Source organism: Haemaphysalis longicornis, unplaced genomic scaffold (assembly GCF_048455015.1).
Source record: "Haemaphysalis longicornis isolate Haplotype H1 unplaced genomic scaffold, Haemaphysalis longicornis Haplotype H1 scaffold_2, whole genome shotgun sequence".
Taxonomy (NCBI): domain Eukaryota; kingdom Metazoa; phylum Arthropoda; class Arachnida; order Ixodida; family Ixodidae; genus Haemaphysalis; species Haemaphysalis longicornis.
This window is the reverse complement of record NW_027526295.1, coordinates 217,053,542-217,073,949: the sequence shown is the minus strand read 5'-3', so window position 1 is coordinate 217,073,949 and position 20,408 is coordinate 217,053,542. Positions and strand designations below refer to the sequence as shown.

The following is a 20,408-nucleotide window of genomic DNA, read 5'->3' as shown; positions in this document are numbered from 1 at the left end:
GCGTACATGGCAGCCAGAAACGGAGGAGACCTGCCGTGATGGATGGGGCCCGGCTCGGAAGCCGGCAGGCAGCTCGCAAAAGAAGACATCAGCCAAAAGCGGCGCGAGCGCTTAAGCGGCGCGGGCGGGGCACGCCATGTTTGCAAATGACCAGAACAAAAGTCCGCGTCGCGCGGAACCGCGCAGGTCTTCAGGGGCGTGGAGCGCCACGCGTGTATAGCTAGAGGTTAGGACCACACCACGATGAATTATTGTGTAACATAAAGAAAAATCGAAAGAAGAAAACTGCGACTGAGTCGACGGATTCATTTCTCTTACAAACATCGTGTTTGAAAAGATGGCTTTCTCCTCAGGAGTAGCAGTGAAAAGTCTTCCTAGGTCAACCCTGGTAGAGCAGACGTGCATGCACGCCCCACCACACGCAAGAAGAGGCTTAAGCATTCGTACACGTCCGTAGAAAAGAACAAGTGTCCCTGGCAAATGGCGTCCGGTCAACTACAGACTTGGAATCATCGAGGCACCTCTTAATGCGTTTCTTGACTCCGCGGCATATGGCAACCAGAAGTCGAGCAACAACGCCGGAAGAAAGAGTACGTACAACGCGGAAACCAGAAACAGACGAAGAGGGCCAAAGAAGAAAGCGCCAGAACAGGCGATGCAAATCGCCCACAGCGTTCCACGCTTCGCCCGCAGGAGCGCAGACATTCAGGCAAGCAACAAGGCGTACCGAATGCTTCGATGCACTCGCCAGCATGCAGGTCAGCTATGGCCCGCCATTTGGAGACAAGAGACAGGTATTCGGGAGCCAGAAGGGGGGAGGGGAGGGAGGTGACAGAAGATGAAGAAGAAGACGTGTACGGTCCTCCTCCAGGCAGAAGAGGCTTGGAAAGCGCGGCAGCAGTGGCCCGCGAACCGCCGCGATCACGCTTCCATTGTCATCGAGCGAGCAGTCTCACGAATGGGCCGGGCTTCAGGAGGAGACGGCGCGACCCGTAGCAGCCGTTCTTGTACGCGATGCGACAATCGATAATTGGAGGAGCCAGTCGAGTGGAACCGGTGCGCGTCCCATTGAGGAACCTCCGCCGCGGCGAGAGACGTCAGCATCGACAACGACGGCGAGCCTTTTGTTCCTCGCTATCCCCGTACGCAACAGCTCACAAAAGCCGAGCGCCAGCGATGACCCTTTCACCTCCTCTTCATCCTTCTCCCGGACACGTATTTTTTCTTTGCATTTCATATTCACAGCTAACCTTGTCGAACTGTATGGCTTTTATTTGACGTCCTGTTATTCCAAGCCTTCTTTCTCCGCAACGCTTATCTTTGTTTTCGTTTGTTTCCCCGAATATCCACCTCTCCCGTCTGGCTCGCCCTCGTTATTATTTCTCTATTTTTTGATGGAAAAAGGGGCGGCGATGAAAGGACCTTCTGTCTTCTGGGCAATAGCGCTGCGTTCTTATTTCGCTCGCGCTTTGTTTTTCTATTTTATCCCACTTTCTCGTTGCTTCACCGCCCTCGCGGTTCCTCGGCCCGGTTTCTATTTATCGAGTACCTCGGGGACGAGAGGCAGAACATCGAAGCGACGAACAGTGAGGGAGAGAGAGAGAAAAAGAAGGATGCGGAGAGAGGGACAGGGAAGGAAAGAAGACGGGGAGGAAGGAGTGCGTGTCGCTCGCGCTTACGACAAAATCGGCACTTCGTTAGCCGGCTATCGAACCCATGCGAGAAAGGCGGAGGGGTGGAAGAGAAAAAAGAAGGGGGGAGGCGTTCATTCGAAAACAAACGACGACCGGACGAGCAGAGACAGCAGCGGGAGAGATACACGGGCCAACCGAGATGCTCGCACAAAAGATCGAAAACAAGCAGAGTGAGAGAGGCCCGAAGAGGAGTGATGCGCGCGAGCGGAATGGGGCTCGTTCGAAAATAGCAGGCATTGGCCGCCGCCGCCGCCACCACCACCGGCGCTCGAACGGATCATTTGAGATGCACACAGTGGAACTCAGTTAGGACGCGCCACGAGACAAAGGTGCGTGCTGGCTGCTTGGCCGTCCGTGGCAGAACGCAAGCGGTGCCACTTCCTGCCTCCTCTGATCATCGGTGGGGACGCGCTCCTCCGACGCCGCCTTTGCCGCTTTTTTTTTCTTCTTCTTCTCGGCCGTACCATCGCCGTCACGCGCTTCTATTACTCGCGAAAGGTTGCGCCTTCATCGTCACCCGATACCGCGCTGCAGCCCGCGACCTGAATGGGAGGGCTGCTAGCAGTGTGACCGCTGTGTACGGGCCGGTGCGCTATCCCCCAGCGATCTCCGGTAAAACCACGAACATTCGTCCAATGCTGTGCATATCCCAAATTTGTCCCGTCGAGGAATGTAGGCTCATCATATGCGGACGGCGTTTGAAGCGAAAGTTCTTTATCAACCTGTATGACCCGCCGCGGTGGCTCAGTGGCTAAGGCGTTGCGCTGCTGAGCACAAGGTCGCGGGTTCGATTCCCGTCCGCGGCGGTCGCTTTTCTAATGGAGGCGAAAAGCAAAAACGCCCGTGTGTTCGAGATTTCGGCGCACGTTAAAGATCCCCAGGTGGTCAAAATTAATCCGGAGCCCTCCACTACGGCGCGCCTCATCGCCTGCGTTGCGTCGGCGCGTTAAAACCTACAATCAATCAATCAATTTATCAACCTGTATGGATGGGATACCTAAGCATCTTGAGAGTCTTGCGTCGCGACCGCTGTTGCTTAGCTGTTGTTCAGCTATGATGTAGCTCAGGCTTCGGTATTCGATGGACCGACACGATTGATAAGCAGTTGAACAATGACGTAACCGTTCACCGAGACCCGCGAAATATTTTTCCACATCCCGGAACTTCGTAAAATCGGGAAGGCGTCAATCTTGTGGTTAACAGACGGGGGAGTACGAATTCAATCGTTAAATCGAGAAGTTCGTAAAAACGGGTTTGGTAAAATCAAGGCTCGACCTTATCAGATTTAACTTAGTTTAGCCACATGAGAGAGTCATAATATCAAAATAATGCACGAAGGATCGGTTTTGAGCGTGTACGTACTGTGTGCTTTGTTACGGACAGACGAAGAAGGCTGTGTATCCGGCCGTAACGCTTAATGTGTCACGTTTGCGCTATAGGGCGTTCATATGGTCACATAAAACCGGTTTTATTACCCCTAGAAAACTGTTTTTCCAGCAATACAATTGTTTTAGCAGTGAAGCCGACTTTATAGCGGTCTTTTTGCGCACTTCATAGGGGTTCATTGTTTTTTATGCACGCAAGACCCCTTACATTGCCTCGCGAGGAATGTCTTCTCAGAAATGCATTCGTGTAGGTAGTAAAGCCGACTTTAAAGTCTGGGTGCAGAGCGCTTTTACGGATGCGTGGGGTCTTTAGAGGTACTTAATAGAAGGGGCTAGGACCTACATCGCTTGATATGCCAGACACCATATATCGCCCATTAAAAATGCCTTTCCAGCAAGGCACTTGTGTACAGTTGCGAAGCCTACATTAGAGGGACTCAGTGTACAGCGCTTGACCAAGGAAGCCATCAGGTTTAATGGAGGTATGTAATAAAAGGTGCTTGGGCCATCACACCTCGATGTCAGGCTGTTTATACTGCCCACGAAAAAATGTCTCGCAAGCAACGCAGCTGCGTGTAGTAGTGATGGAGATCTTAAAGGGTCTCGTTGTTAACAGAGCGGCTTCGCATTTTTGTAACAATTGTTCGCACTTGAGTGTTTCTGCAAGCATTTCATCCAGCGTTTTACGGGCTTACGCTTCATCCCCAGGCGGGAGGGGCGGGCGAGTTGTATATCAAAAAAAAAAAATGTTTGATTCAGAACGTTTTCAAGGCGCTCCACAACTTTATAATCGACGCGGTTAAGCAAATTATGAAAAGACCGACCAATTAAAAAAATAATTTGAGTGGTTCAATTGTGGATTGGTTGTAATTTGATGACCAATAAAATTCAGCCGGTACAATGTCGCTACGGCTATTCGTCCTTTTGTTTTGTTCTGTTGTTTTTTAATGCCTAGCACAAGCTATAGATGGGACACCCTGTATCGGTGTTCTGTGAACAAACACTGGGTGCTCTCGACTTCGCGCCGAGCCAGGGGCGGCATCAAGGCACTCGGGTGGCTGGTATCGCACCACGCATGGCGGCCACCGCGGCAAGAGCGAGCGGGTAGTGGAAGCGGGCAAGTGAGCGAGCAAGGCGGCGGAGCCGGTCATTTCCGCAATCGAAGCTCGGAATCGCGCTGCCCCGGAGCTGCGAAGCGCGCTCGAGCAGCAACAGGCGAGGAGCGACAACCGTCCTAAACATTATCGGCCGGAGGAAACGCGCCAGCAGTAGGGAACCATTTCCTGAAATCATTACACCTCCTCGCCCAGCCTCGCAAGCATACACGAGTGAGGTAGAAAAGGGGGAGGGGGTGATGCTTCGGTGTGTGTATTTGCGCATTCGCTATCCGTCCGTTTTTTTAGCGTTCCCATGCCCATTACCCGGTACAGCTCGGCCTCCTTTTTTCCGTTCGCGGGTTCCTTGCGAGGAAATGATCGCTGTTGTCCGCAATATAGGAAACGAGATCGAAGGAGTGCGTAAGCAGCGTGGAGAGAAAGCACATCGTCGCTTGTCCGAAGCTGCACATGAGCGTTCACGGTTCAAGAGCGAGATGTGCTACAACGGGTGATAAACGCTTCGACGGCGCGGTAGTTCGTTTGCAGTTGTTACTCCATAGCTCAGACTGTCGAGACTGTCGCGTCACATTCCTAAACAATTATGTCACTCGATGTCGCTGCCAGGCAAATTACCCTAACCGCCGCTTTGTACGATATTCCTAAAAATCTGGATGGGGTTACTAGCGGTGACTGTGTGCCGTGGGCTTGTTGCACTCTGGGCTCAGAACAAACCTCACTCCTCCCTTTCCATCTTCGGCTTTATTTCCTTTTTGCGTAACTTCGAACCGACAACTCGAAACTAGTGCTTGGAATTAAGACATCTTTAGACTAGTGGCGGATTGTGCATATCGTGAGCTACAAGGGTAAAAACGGCGTTGTACGTAATTAGGTAGGCCGCGACGTCACACGATTTCAATATCACGTCACGATGACGTCAGATGATGAATTACGTCAAGACGACAGATGGCATTTTGAAACGGGACGACACTTGCGACAACAGTCTGAATCTGGCGCAAAACTGATTGATCGGTGTCCTACTCTTCCGTCGAGAACTTTATTAAGGGCGCACTAATGGGTTTATCCAGAATTAAGATTTCTTTTTTGGGGGGAAGGGGGGGGGGAGTCGAAATTCTTCGGGGTGGTGGTGTTGGGGGGATGTTGGGAAGGGGGTATAAATCCCATGGCGGGGTGGGGTGCTCGTGGTTGTGGAGTCTTTCTTTTGGGGGGGGGGGGGGAGGGGGCGGGGGGGGGTGTCGAAATCATCCTTGGGGAAGGGGGGTTTGGGGCGGGGGTTGTATAATCCCTGGGCGCACTGCTTTATCGTACACAAGATGAAGCACCCCGATCATTAACGGCGACCACGCAGGGCGCATGCCGTATACACGACACACTTTGCATTCTTTTCTGATGGAGGTGAAAAGCCAAAACGCCCGAGCGTTCGAGATTCCGGCGCACATTAAAGATCCCCAAGTGGTCAAAACTAATCCGGAGCCCTCCACTACGGTGCGCCTCATCACCTGTGTAGCGTCAGCAGGTTAAACCTCATGATCAACAAACTTTGCATCCTGATCTTGTTTACGCGCTAGAGCATTTTTTAGCCTGCAAATATAAACAGGAGGGAAAAAGGAAAGACAAAGACTGTGCCACTGGAGTGGTAGAAGCATCGTTGAATAGACAGACGCATTTGTATTTAATGTTAGTCCTTATGTTGTTGAAAGCCGGGAGAAACAGTTAAAAAAAGCTAGAGACCTTGTAAGCGCACGCGCGCGGATGTTAATGGTGGTATTATCGACCGCTGAGTTGACTTACAAAAATCTGAAATTTTAAGGACGGCCGTACACGTAATATTGGGCGTAAATATGCTTTGATCGATAATCCAAGTTAAGAGGTACTTTCGAACGGCGGTTTACTAAATAATTTCACAGACCAAACCTTGAATCTGCTTCGTTAGTCAGCGACCAGTCCTTGCTCCCATTTTGCGTAGAAAACGCTTGAAATATTTTTAATTATGACCGACGATTGTAGGTTAAATGCTATTAAGTTTTTTTTTTAACACAAACATTCGCGTCTGCGAACATTGCTGAACCACGTTTTGAGCGTGTCGTCCACGATTATTGTGTAAACCCTATTTTCAAAAGTCTTAATACAGCAAACCCTCGTTATAACTAACTCGCTTTATTCGAAGTGTTTCACTGCCCCCACTGTGTCGTGTAGGGGGACCATCATACCGGAATTCAACGAAGCATCGCTTATAGCAAAGTTAGTGTCCTGTCCTGAGACCTTCAAAACGAGAATTTACTCTACGCTGACAGAGTGACTCTCTCGTACGCATTCTTTACGACGGCGTTTATCGTACATTAAACATCTAATCTGGTTCAGCTGCAACAGATGGCTCTCTGCAAGAGAAGACTCTCGTTACTACGCTCCAGTTAGTAACTAGCAACAGCAATAACAGCTTCCTCGCCAGCAGCGCTCAACTAGCGGCCGAACGAAACAGCGCAGGCGTACGTGCAATGCTCTTAACGAGGCGTTACAACGTCCATAGCGTCGAAAAGAGAACAGGGGCTGCGGCAGCACGGAACGTCTCGAGAAGAGAAGCGGTGCCGCCAGTGACGAGGGGGGCAACAAAGGTCGACTCCCGGTTCATTCACGAAAAAACTCGTCTCGTCAACAACTCTACGTCGTCGTCGTCATCGAGCGTAGCGCTGCTACGAGGAACGACAACGAGGAGACGTACGGTGCCATTCACGGATGCTGCCGCCGCCTACACGGCGTCCGCGACGTACACAGCGGAGGAGGGAAGGAGTTGCGCGGAGCGTCAGCCGGAAACGCGGCGTTTTCTCCTCGCGCGCACCACCGCAGGGGGCCGATACGTCAATCGACGGAAATCAGGCAGAGGGTAGACGTTCAATTAATCACGACACGCTGCCTGCTGGCTCGCTACGGAAACGACAATGGAAGGGGCGGAGGGGGGCACCGTGCAAGAGACAGGACAAAGACTCGAGTCGCGTATACATGCCAAGATCGGTGGCGCCCGGCACTCCCGGCCCCGGAAGTAGACTCAATAATTTGTACGTGAATTAAAGCGCCAAGGTTAGGGTCTCACACACTGAAGCATCAATACAGGATTAATTAATGCGAACGAGCCGGTTCTTTGATCGGGAGTTCTCGCTCCTATTCGTCACTAGACACGCGGTTGACTATATGAGTCGACCCTTCGACCTCGTACTCGACGGGAAGGCACCGTGACTGCCAAGTCTGCTGACCCGGCCGTCTGCCTGCCAGACATCCAGGAGCACAACACTAGGCATCCTAGTGAAGATGCAGCTTCGCTCGCGTCACTCGCAACTCAGTACTTACGCTACAAACGGCGCTCGCATCGCGACGCCTAACGATAACGTTCCTCGTGATTGCGTAATAACGAAGCCGGGTGCGACTATCAGCCACAAACGTGTCACTTCCCTTGATATGTTTCAACAGACATTAAGCTTCCCAACCCCATGTTACTGGAACTAGGTCAGCACCCACGTCGAAATGGCCGCCCTTACCGAGGGTTAGCGCCTTACGTGAGCAGGCATGACGTCACGTAAGACGGCGAGGTAACGTGGCCCCGTCAAGCTAAAAGGCCTCTGGATCGCTCGGTACAGCTCTAGCCCGATCCACCCACGCAGTACCTAAACTGTCTCGGCTTCACCGACAAACATGCACAGTAAACTTTAAAGAAAAAATAATTATACTCCAAGAGGTGAACACAAAAAGCACATTTCGGCCACGCGATCTGCTTTAAGGCAGCTCAGCGCCGGCAAAGGCACAGGAGCAAGAATAAAAACGGTATTTTCTTCGCGTTTAAGTCAAGTGATCGCCTACACGCAATGAATTATTTCGCAGTCGAGGCGGCCGACAAGAGAACTTGCGTCCGCATCTATCGCCCTCGCTGAAACAAAGCCGTGCAGTTCCGCGTCGTGCGCTCACCGACCGCCCACGCGCCTCCACGAACGCGACATGAACCATATTGCGAGTGTCGGCGCCACCCACGCCCACGGGAGACTGCGATATTTCCCTCTCCTCGCCAGTCCTCATCTTGCTCCTAGACCACAAGTCTATTGATGGTGACGTATTCGGGATGTTGGCCTATCAGCAACCGCGGGTCGCACCTGTCGCGATGACGCAGCGGGCGGGCCTCGTTAGCCTATACGGCCGCCGTTGGCAAAGCTCTCGCGCCTCACTCGAAGCGAGAAGAGCGGGCGGCGGATAGCGGCGAAATTAACGTCGATCAGATGCCCATTCTGACGGAACGGAGCGTCGTAGCGCGGCCCACCGAGACGCCGCCGCCGCGGGTAGATCCGTCCGCCACCGCATAAAGACAAGGGCACGCCGAAGGCTCCGACGATCGCCGCCGAGATGTTGATCGATCACCTCCCGCGCGAGCGTGCGCAGCGCGCACTCTCCCCGCTGGCGGAGCGACCGATTGTTCCAGGCATCATTTATAGCCGCTTCCCAGGGCGGTGACGCCGGCCCCCCTCCCCCCTTCTTCCGCCACGTGCGCAGTCGATCGCGAAAACAAGGCCGAGAACGTCCTCTTCTTCCACTACTCATCCCTTCTTGGCGTTTTTTTTTTTTTTATTTCTAAAACGGTATCCTTTGACGCGCACTCTACAGCAGTGGCGAAGATGTCAGCTACCTGAAAAATAGGAGCCCCGAGGCTGTAGCTTTACCGCGACTACAAAGCGCAGGAGTTTCCCTGCATACGAAAAATCATCCACCTGCGCAACTCTTTCGGTGGGGAGAATGATTCGAACACGTTCCACTTCAATCCACGACGTGAGCGTAACGAATAATACATTCAGCGCGGTGTTACTACAGTTTTAACATGAAAGTGTTTTATTTCCGGCAACACGAAGATTTCGGTAACGTCATATCCGTCACGGAAGTGACGCCTGTACAACGAAGCAAGCGGACTGTAAAGGGTGCACCACTGCACACATGGTCTACTTGCGGGGAAGCAACCTTTAGTACCAAAGAGTACGTTATGCTTATGGTTGTTCGTTTTCGGGTTTTAAATTTTTAACACGAAAGTGTTTTATGCCGCGATACACCAAGATTTCACTGACGTCATATCCGTCACGGAAACGACGCCAGTACACCTTTGCCGAAGCGACCCGCCAGCAGGACGTCGCTCGCCAAGCACACCCACAAGACAGCCGCCGACCCGCAAATCATGCTCAGCTGAAGATTTCGTTGCAAATTTCACTTTCGTGTTTTACCGATTCCTATGACAGAGGAATCAACTACAGTTTTTGTATTAATGGCGCGTCATCCACTACGTAGCGATCCGTGACGAGTTACATGAAAAGCAGAATCTCATCACTAACCTGAAGGATGGCACCGTGCGCAATTTCCAATTGTCACAAAACAGTTCCATTCCTTCTTGCTCCTCCATAACGCGAAAAAACATTTTATATGCACTCTGGCAAGCCTCTAGCATCAACAAACTTTAAAAGAGCACTGTGAGCGACCATCAAGGCCATAACGACATCATTCCTCGTTATGGAACGCGAAGCGACCGCAAACTTATCAGCCGTCCACCAAGAGTTCGAGTTATGTTCGCTCAAAAATGTGTACGCATCACTGCTAGCTTTATATACCTTTGTACACCGACCAACGTGAACGTTTAGCGTAACTTCGTCTTACGGCGTGCGGAAGCGTGGTAACTATGCAGGTCAAAAAGCCTTACCTTATGGACATGTCCGATGGGGCCGTACAGTTTGATGATTAGAATTCCTTCAGTAGCGCGAAATTAAACGCCAAAAGAACCGTGCACTGTAAAATGACCTATCCCCTTAAGGGAAATTTTCAGTGTCTATAATTAACTCCTAGACCCTAACAAAAAAAAAAAAAAAGGAAAACATCCTTTCAGGGTGTCTTGTCGTTTATAGCACCCGTACACTCTAGCAAAAACAATACACCCTTGGGAATTCATTGGTTGATTACAGCCTTTCAAATGATTTATTATTTGTTTTTATTCTGGTAGGGCGTAAGGCTGTTATAAACAAAAAGGTGTAAATCAGTTTACGGTGTACGGAGAGCCGCTTAGGTCACGTATAACCAGCAGTTATGCCGTGCACAACCCACGAGAATCGCACCGTGACTAGAAAGCAGGAGGAAGCACAGTTAACGTAAATATGTCGAGCATGCAGAAGAATATGGCCGAATCAGTATCAAGAAAAATGTTGAGCGCTGAAGATTTCTTCAATACTGTTACTACTATACTGTTTAATAATATAATAATATAATAATATAATAATAATAATAATAATAATAATAATAATAATAATAATAATAATAATAATAATAATAATAATAATAATAATAATAATTACGAACGTTCCTGTAGCGGTTCTTTTTTTATGCGTCATAAGTGACTGGCTCAGCTGGTGCTTCTTCGGAAATATTTCACTAAGAAAAAAGACACCATTAGTGAAGAAAATTGTGCAAATACAGAGACAGAAAAGGAGACTTACCACTTTAAAATCCCGGCTGAATTCTGTGGCTTTTCCCTGCAAATAAATAAGACAATCGACCATGTTACAAAAAATGATATGAACACGTACAAATGCAACGTTTTTCAATGGCGACCGCCTAAATGTCAATGCTGAAGTGACGTACATTACGTAGAAAAGTTACGAAGAAACTAGGGGTACCATGAAAAGATTCAAGCAAGGAATTATTTTTCCTCAGTTCGCAGTAGGCATTTTAAAGGGTAGCTTCGCAGTCAACACATTCTAAAAAGCAAGGCCAGTTTGTTCGGTGGAGACAAATGGGATGGAGAAATCGTACCAGTTCATCTTTATATGTAACGTGACATGTCAAGGAAGCTATTAATGTTATAGTTTCTGTGTCGCATTTGCGAGCTTTCTTCGTTCGTTTCGGTCTTTTTTCGTCCACAGGACAGTTGAGCACCAACTACTGCTTCACTGCATCACACCGTCATCCCTATTTATGAAACAGATTTTTAGCTCAAGCCACCATCAAAATTTAACACGACGGTAGCGAGAAATGCGCGACAAGGCAGCCAAGCAGAGCGGCAGCGCCTCCGCAAACCAGCACGCCTGAACGATAGACGCGGTGGGAAAGAAACAGCAATAGAGCTCCACGCACGTTGCTGGCACGTTCTCGTCAGGCGTGCATAAGAAGCGATTGCGCCGCTTTGGCATTCATAAACAAGCGTCAAAAGGTGGCAAGCAGGGAATAAAATACAAAATGCACGGCGAGGTCGTTCCGACACTCTGGGCGCTGCTGTGATAGCGGACGTGGACATCATGCAAGCAGACGACACGCCGAGCGAAAGGGCCGCCGCGCGCAGCAGACGACAGGAAGCAATCGTCGCGTTGGCGGAGCCCGAAGCGAAAACGAAACCGGGCGGCGGCGGCGGCGGTGGCAGCGGGGCCGTTTATTAGAGCCGTATATTTTCCCCGCCGCGACGGGCATTACAGTCGTGGATGTCACGAAACACGTTTGAGAGAAAAGCGCCGCTAACGGCCGGACCACACCTAAGTCCGCATCGCGGCAGCCGCCGCCGTCGAAGGGCTGAAGGGGACCGCCGCCAGATGGCGTCAAAGGCATATTCAGATTCTCCTTTCGTTCATTTTTGCGTGGTGGTGGTGGTGGTGCTTGAGATCCTTAAAGCACCTTTCACCACTTATATTATGGAGCACTGTGATCTTTTTTTCTTCTCTTGCATGAGACGGACTAAGAAGGTACGCAACAAGAACCAGTGCCGGACAAGAAAGACATACTGCAGAAGTGTGGCGGCACAGAGACCTGTAGAAGGACTCAAACGGAGAGGTGCATTGATGTGGGATGACAGTCCAATGAAAAGAGTGTGCGCCAATGCTGGGAGACGTAATAGGGCGGCGATATGTTTTGCTTGTACGTGCGGGGACGTAAGAAACTGGCATCGCGTGCGGTTGGTTAGCAGTAGGCATCTCGATAAAGCAGGTGTTTACAGTCAAGGCCAGCATCGATTCACCGGACAGGATCATAAAGGAAGGGAGAGTTGGACGGGTTGGAACGCGCCCTTATCACAGTATAAGCGCAGGAAAAATAAACAGATGAAGCATAAAAGCACAATGCAGGAGTTGGTTTCTGATCGTCTTTTCTGTATTTCACCATGTGGTTTTGCGCTTTCATGCACACACCAGGACGACAGAACGGCAGGAGTAATCGCAACGGGCGATATGGGAGCTTTGCGTTCCAATCCCACCGTAAGAAGGTTTTTCAGCAGCACACATACCATCAGTCAACGCATATGTAAATAAAAAATCTTGTTAAACTTCTCTGTTGAGATGCGCCCAAAACGTGAAACGGCCTAGCGATAGGCAAGTTATTTCCAGGGGAACTGATTCAAAAAGCGACAACAAATGTTCGAGAAACTAGTTTCCGCCGAAAAAAAAAAACGTATGTCCTACTATAGTTTCTAAGCTCCTTCGGAAACTGAGCTAATGTGTCTTTTATTTATTTCTGAGCGTGCAGAAAAGAAGTAGAAACGCAACCTTTTGAAATGCAATCTGTAAGCCCCATCTTAAACCACACACACGTAGATGTCCTCCGCAGCTTTTACCGTTAAACTCATGCCACTCGCGGCGCTTCTCCTTTTATCGTGCACTAGTTGGGCATCTCGGAAGGCTATAACGGAAACAAACAAAAAATCATTGGCGTGCCAAGCGTAACACGGTCCGCTAATTTCGCGGCACACCACGCAAACTGTGCGTGTGTGGGGGTGTTGCGAAGGAAGCGTCGAAATTTTGGCGGGGCGAAGCGGTCACGGCGGGCGAATTAAAGCCCATTAGTACGGCAGCGCCGCGTGGAGCAGGTCTGCGGAGATGAGCGTGCGCGCGCCTAAGTCAGCGCCGGGCCCCTGACTCGACGCAAGCCAGCCAAGCGAGGAATCCAGCACCTACTTGTTTGCGTAGCGACGGGAGACAGGGGCAGGGCGTGATTAATGAATCAATCACGGGCCACACGGACGGACGCAACCCCCGTTAAGAAACCCGCGGTCACTAGCAAACAGTACGAGCCGCTCTCTTCGGGCGCCCTTTTCCTGCGTCTGATCTTTCCTCGTGTTTTGTCATAAAATGCATACTACCCCCTTCCCCGCCCCTCTTCGAGAACTCCGCCGTGCTGTCAACTAACTTTGCGTGTTCTAAAGATCTCCCCTGTGGCTGAAGTTATTGCGTAAGGCCTCCACTACGGAGCGCCTCAATATTAAAGCGCACTTCCGCCGCATATAACACCAACTTACCAGCCGCGGTAACGGAGTTGCTAAAGCGTTGTGCTGGTGAGCCCGAGAACGCGGGTTGGATGACGGCCGTGAGAGCCGTTTTTCTAATGAAGACGGAAAATGAAAACAGATGTGTGTAGGCATTTCGGCGCACGTCAAAGGTCCCCATTCAGTCCACATTAATCCGCAGCTTTCCACTACGGCGCATCTGAACCCGAAAACAACTTCAAAACATCAAGTTTATTTCAGAGAACTAACTTACTGCTTTCACTTCGCAACACTAGGGGGAGCTTCATTCTTTTTGTCGCAGTTTTAATAGCTGGCCAAGAAGCGGAAGATATCGCGGTCGCATTAGTGGCCTCATTCGCACTCAAGGGCGATAAGAAACGCGCACGCCAAGGTTGAAGACGAACTCTTGTCAAAATCACTGCCAGCAAAATAAAAAAAAAACAGAAAGAAAAATAAAAGCAAGATTTTACTTCGAAGAAAATGGCAACGCGAGACGACACGCAGCAGCAATTATGCCTGATACTAACCATAAAGAGTCAGGACGGAGAGTCAGCTATATATAAGACACCGACGTCGTCATGCGCCCGGAGGGAATTATTCCCGCCAGCTCAGCAGCGCACGCCGGCTAACGAGCCGGTGTTGTAAGGCCGACCCCGCCCGGCGCCTATACACGATTCACCGGCACATCCTGTGGTCATTCTTCCGAGGATGGAGGAAGGAGCCGCGGAATCCGCCGTTCATTCTTCTCCTCGCCGTACAAGAAAAGGAAAAGGGCCTCCCAAAGCCCCTCGAGATGCGCAAGAAATATTGCTCCCGGCCGCTCAATCCGTGAGGCCGGCGTGAAGTATTTCACTCTCCCCCTCTCACCGCCTCGCTCCGGAAGCGCTAGCCAAGCAGAAAGTAATCTCTCGTTGCTCAAGTAAGATCGAAGACGTATCTTCGAAAGCAACTAATTAGTCCCGTCGCGACGGCCCGCAGCAGCAGCAGCGATCGCCCAAAGCGAACGAGTTCTCTCCGCCTGAGTCACGCACGCACAGAGGCGTACATAGAAATGGCCGCTTGTCTGTATGAGACCGGAGATAACTTGTCAAGAGTTGAGTCCACTGGCACGAACGCAGCTGGGTGCGATGCGAGAGGCGGTCACAAGGCCAGTATGTCTGTGCGCGCATCGTACATGCCCTGGCGGCAGTGGAGTAATTGGCGGTTGCGCTCTCCGGCGAAGAATCATCATCACACCGTCGCCGGAGCGCGGCGAAGACGGATATGCTGGGCGGTCGGCCTAGCCGGGGTGTCGGCGTCGGTCGCCTCCCCCACCGATGAGGCCGACCGTGCTGCCTCGGGAGCAGGGGCAGCACTACGTTCCCCGAAAACATTCCGCGGCGGCAATGGCAAGATCCGAGCGAGCTAGCGAGAAAAGTGTTGTGCACAACAAACTTTCTCGAGCACCCGAGTGCCGAGTGCACACTCCTTTGCCAACAGAAAGCTGCGTTCGAGAGAAAACGGCAAAAAAGAAGAAAAAGAAAAGGAAGAACCCAACATCTTCAAATGTACCAAAATATCGAATTGTGACCCTATCTGCTGCAACTTAATGACCACAATGGAGGGCAGTCGCCGTGACCCCGCTTGATCTAAATTCCCTTTCTTTCTTTCTCCTTCATATTTATTCCTAGTGCCAGCATCTGAGTTTCGAGGAATCAATTCAACACTTAAAAGGTTCACATAATTTCCGACAGCAAAATTTGCAACCTTTGGAAAGACTGTGCCCGAAAAGCCACTTGAGACCGAAGTCGCTCAAAAATAATTTCTGCTCTTTTCCACTTTCGTGATCAATGCAGTAAAGCCTGTGATGTGTGGCCTCTGCATCAAATGTACAGTTTTTTCGTAAAAGGGCGATTCTCATGTGCGCGCATACACACACAACACACACACACACACACACACACACACACACACACACACACACACACATATATATATATACATATATAACACAGAAATAAGGGTTGGCAGTCGAGAAAACCTCGGAAAGCAAAGGGGAGGATGTGGTAGATCATTGAAACAGATTAAGAATTTGGAAAGAAAGAAAGAAAGTGAAGAAAAAATGCCCGCCAGGTGGGATCCGAACCCACGACCTCCAGAATACCGGTCTGGTGCGATAACCACTACGCTACCGGCGGGGCGATTTTCCCATTCACTTTCTGGGGTATTTATGTTAGGTATGTTTGTTTCCTGTGCTTGGGGGTGGTAGCCAGCGCCATTCGGACTAATCGGGGTGAAGGGGACCTTCTTTTTAACCCCCGGGTCGTGACTCGAGTGTCTACGACAAGTCCAGAGTGGTCGACCAGCTTTGAACCCTCTTAAGCTCCCTTTGGCAACAAGACTGCCAGAACAGAGCTATGCATGTAGCGAATCAGAATAGGAAATGAGGGGCTCGTTGAAAATAACACAGAAATAAGGGTTGGCAGTCGAGAAAACCTCGGAAAGCAAAGGGGAGGATGTGGTAGATCATTGAAACAGATTAAGAATTTGGAAAGAAAGAAAGAAAGTGAAGAAAAAATGCCCGCCAGGTGGGATCCGAACCCACGACCTCCAGAATACCGGTCTGGTGCGATAACCACTACGCTACCGGCGGGGCGATTTTCCCATTCACTTTCTGGGGTATTTATGTTAGGTATGTTTGTTTCCTGTGCTTGGGGGTGGTAGCCAGCGCCATTCGGACTAATCGGGGTGAAGGGGACCTTCTTTTTAACCCCCGGGTCGTGACTCGAGTGTCTACGACAAGTCCAGAGTGGTCGACCAGCTTTGAACCCTCTTAAGCTCCCTTTGGCAACAAGACTGCCAGAACAGAGGCCCTCGCTGGAGGTCGTGGGTTCGGATCCCACCTGGCGGGCATTTTTTCTTCACTTTCTTTCTTTCTTTCCAAATTCTTAATCTGTTTCAATGATCTACCACATCCTCCCCTTTGCTTTCCGAGGTTTTCTCGACTGCCAACCCTTATTTCTGTGTTATTTTCAACGAGCCCCTCATTTCCTATTCTGATTCGCTATATACATATATATATATATATATATATATATATATATATATATATATATATATATATATATATGCACACATCGTTCAATCAAACGATATTTACTCAGTGTTTTGTGGTTCACTGCAGTGCATAAGGAACAACTCATCCCTTCTTTTAACGAAGTGGCGCTTATACCGAATTCAGTTGTCTGTCCCTTGTACTTCGTTATAACGAAGGTTTAATGTGCGTGCACTAAATACCATTAAACAGGGAAAGGAAGAAGGCTGCTGACTGCTGATAAAAAGCACTCAGTGTTTTTTAGACATGTGCTCGGACGCACAAGTGCAGTTATTCGGGCGACAGTCATGAGGCGACGAATGCACGGTGACATACGCACGCCGAGAAAAAAAAAGTATCCTCAATAATAAACTGCCACTGCAAAATAAGGAAAAAAATGGCTGTCGGCGTATAACTGAGAGTAGTAACGGGTATGTGACAAAATGAAGGGGAAAAGAGGAACTCTGCATACTAATGCTGAAACACAGCGGGAGTACAAGACTCAAGGGAGGCCATACGTTCAACGAAGGCATTTGATGACAGTAACTCCTCGTAGCTTATTACTTAAGCACCGAAAATGCGAACATTGCCAGTGCGAGAGTATTTCCACGGATAGCATGACGCCAGGTAACATTTTTCGGGATAAAGTAACAGCACTATGCCCTGAGGCATCCACGCATGCGCATGGCTATCACGTTCGTTGCCAGTGAAGCTCTTTTGTTGTTGTTCTTCAGTACGACAATGCTTGCACAAACAGGACGTACTGCGCGTAACGTAATCGCTCGACAATGATCGGTCATCTTGTTTGCGTCGAAGGGGGTACATGCCTGCGGGCTTCGAAACGTTGGCTCATTGGCAGCATCAAATTGTTGCTCCGCAAAGAACGCGTAGGTTGTCTCACAACTGAGCGAGGCCGACTCCACCAGATGGGAGGACATGGACAGATCCGATAGGATTATAATGAATAATAAGCTACAAAACGGTGGATTCACGAATACATTTGGCGACAGCATTTATCTCCTTGAGCCTCTGCGAGGGCAATTGGTTAGGTAAGCGTAACCGGTCCCACGATCTGTGCTGACACCGTGGCCTGTTTTGTGACCGGGGAAATACGCACTCACTGTCACTTTTCCCCTACTCTCTCTCTCTCTCTCTCTCTCTCTCTCTCTCTCTCTCTCTCTCTCTCTCTCTCTCTCTCTCTCTCTCTCTCTCTCTCTCTCTCTCTCTCTCTCTCTCTCTCTCTCTCTCTCTCTCTCTCTCTCTCTCTCTCACGCACGCACGCACGCACGCACGCACGCACGCACGCACGCACGCGCGCACACGCGCACGCATGCGGATGCGTATAAAACATCAGCTCGTTATATCCGAGCTTATGCTTAGGGCAACGTTCCCTTCGTCTTGTAAGAAAAAATGACAAGGAGACCGACAAATTTCCGCGCCTGTGTTAAGGTACGCGGCAATTTGTCTAGACCGGAAGTGTTCTGTAGAAATTTCGAATAGCGGGAGCCTATTAGTTTTAAGGAATTTCCGGCAGTAGATGCTATTACAGTTCAGTCACTCCGAAGACGTGAAAATACGGGAAACCCCGCTGATGTCAAAACCGCGTAAACCGGAAGCAAAGCGCAACATCACCGTCAGCACTGCAAGGCAGAATAAACTCCATCACGTCCAGACGCTACTTTGTTCCCGGCCGCCCTTCGCACGCGAATCCCCGACGCCCTGAGGCGAACGGAATTCACCTTGGCGTACAAAGTGATCTCACCTAGCGAAACTCAGGGCGCCTCATAAAGGCAGATACTGTGCGCTCCGGAAGAGCGAAATTGTGTGGACCTAAATTGCAGTGAGCTCAACATCCGGCCGCCATAGGATTGTGTCTGATGCCCAGCGGCGTTAGTGTCCGGTAACCGGCACCTAATCCCCCATGTATAGGCGTGGTTAGCTAGATCGCGGAGACTGTCCAGCTTTGTGTATGTTCATTTCTTGCTAATTTTTTTTTCTTTGATTTAAAAGTAGGGAACATCGACTGCTAGCTCCCCACGAAAGCTTGGCGGCTAAAAAGTGAACTGCCCCCGTTAAACACGTTATCTAAAAAAAGTCGACTCTAGCAAAAGCGGGGCGGTACTGCTTTCATCGCAGCAACACCAAAAAACACAATACGAGACGTCAGGCGTCATCTTGACTCATTGCGTCCGGTAATGGAGAACCCCCACAGACGAGTGCCTTCTGTTCGAACAGCTTTTTCCTGATATCTTATTTTTTCTTTTATTATACAGATTTATTTTCTTAATAGATACATAAGGGTGCGCTTTAAACGTGCATTGCTGCACCTCGTTCGAATCACTTTCGCTTTTTTTGAGTCTTACTGAAACTAATAGGCGACGGAAACATTTGCACTCTCCTCTAAAGCACCACAGGCGACCAGATAAGCAAAGCCATCACGGTGACCTATTTTATTCGGCACTTTCAAAGCCCTGTGCACTGCTAATCGGCCGAAGTAGCTTCGCTACATAGCCTGTTTTGAGCCACGTCGCAGTACCTTGTGCATAGAGCGGAAAACAGCTGATGGCTCGCACGTACAGCAGGCGGAGATAAGAATGCAGTTTTATGCTTCGTTTTTCCTCTCTCTCGTGATGTGGGAAGCTAGGAGTGATTCAGTGGAAGCACGTAGCACTGCCTTTCATTTTGGGTCGTCTTCTGCGAAAACGTTCGTTAACGGTACGGCCATTAGTTTTCAACAGTCGAACCATTCGTATACGCTGTGCGTACGCAATGAACTCGTACGCATGACTACCGCAAGTTTTGCCAACGTATATCCGGCATAAAATAAATCGCATTAATATGATTACGACAATCTCACCGATTCGAGTAACTAGAGAGAGAGAGAGAGAGAGAGCGTGACGTGCAGCACTGCTCGCCTTCGCACTAAATTATCGCAACAGGGAAAAAAGGAACTGTCGAAACACTCTAAACGTCATGTGAAGGACGCCTTTGAATGTGCACACAGCTTGAAATGCAAGATATCCCGAGGGAAGGTACATTCAGCGCCGCTTGTCCAGACGCCGCAGACACATCGCTCAAGTCGGCGATGCAAAAATAACGCGCGCCTACGGGTAATAGACCGATTTCTGGCCTGCACTCGCTTGACAGAGCCCGCCATCAGAGAGGAACGAGAGCCGCACGCGATCACAGCACGAGGAAGCGGGGAAAGAACCAAGAGGGCCACTACAAGTTACACAGCGCGCGCGCGCATAGCAAAACAACGGCTCCGCGCGACGAGTTCAAGGTACGCTCCGAAGGCCTCGCCGCCAAGAGCACGCGCGCACACCCAGAAGACACCCGGCGGCCGGACGGCGTCGTCAGCGGATCGCGGGTTCGGGGAAAAACATCAGCGGCCGTCCGATCGGCGCGGCATATTCACCACCGACCAGTCGGCGCCCGCACGCATGATATCCCGGCGGCCGGCAATCAAGCGAGGAATCCAGCCTCCTCGCGGAGTATCAAAGAGTAGGCGCGCCTTCTCGATAGCAAGAACAGGGGTTCAGCGGATGAGTCGTGTTTGCCCCTGTCATCATCGGCCTGGATCGGGGCTACGGCACGCACGCATGGGCGGATCACAGGGCTGATCGAACGGCCGCTCACAAGGACACCTGCCGCTGACCCCTCGGGGAGCGGGGTCGAACTGGCGAAACTGCTGAACCCTTTTAAGTGTAAAATGCCCGGACCACGACTGCCTTTTATCAGAGTTCGAAAAAAATAACAGCGATTCTGTTTTGACCCGCTGATGTGACAATGATCTGCTTCTTCAGATGTGTACTATGTGCATAGACCAATGGAGAACTGAAACACGCGGATACAAAAAATAATGACACC

The 20,408-nt window shown here is 50.3% G+C and overlaps 1 pseudogene across 1 annotated transcript in view; it reads right to left on the bottom strand.

Moving 5' to 3' along the window:
* The window catches only part of LOC144169900 (uncharacterized), a 235,901-nt pseudogene that overhangs the window by 95,346 nt on the left and 120,147 nt on the right, over positions 1–20,408 (bottom strand). Inside the window, exon 5 of the transcript XR_013322536.1 lies at positions 10,698–10,733. The product of XR_013322536.1 is annotated as an uncharacterized LOC144169900 (transcript). The remainder of the gene's footprint in view (positions 1–10,697; positions 10,734–20,408) is intronic.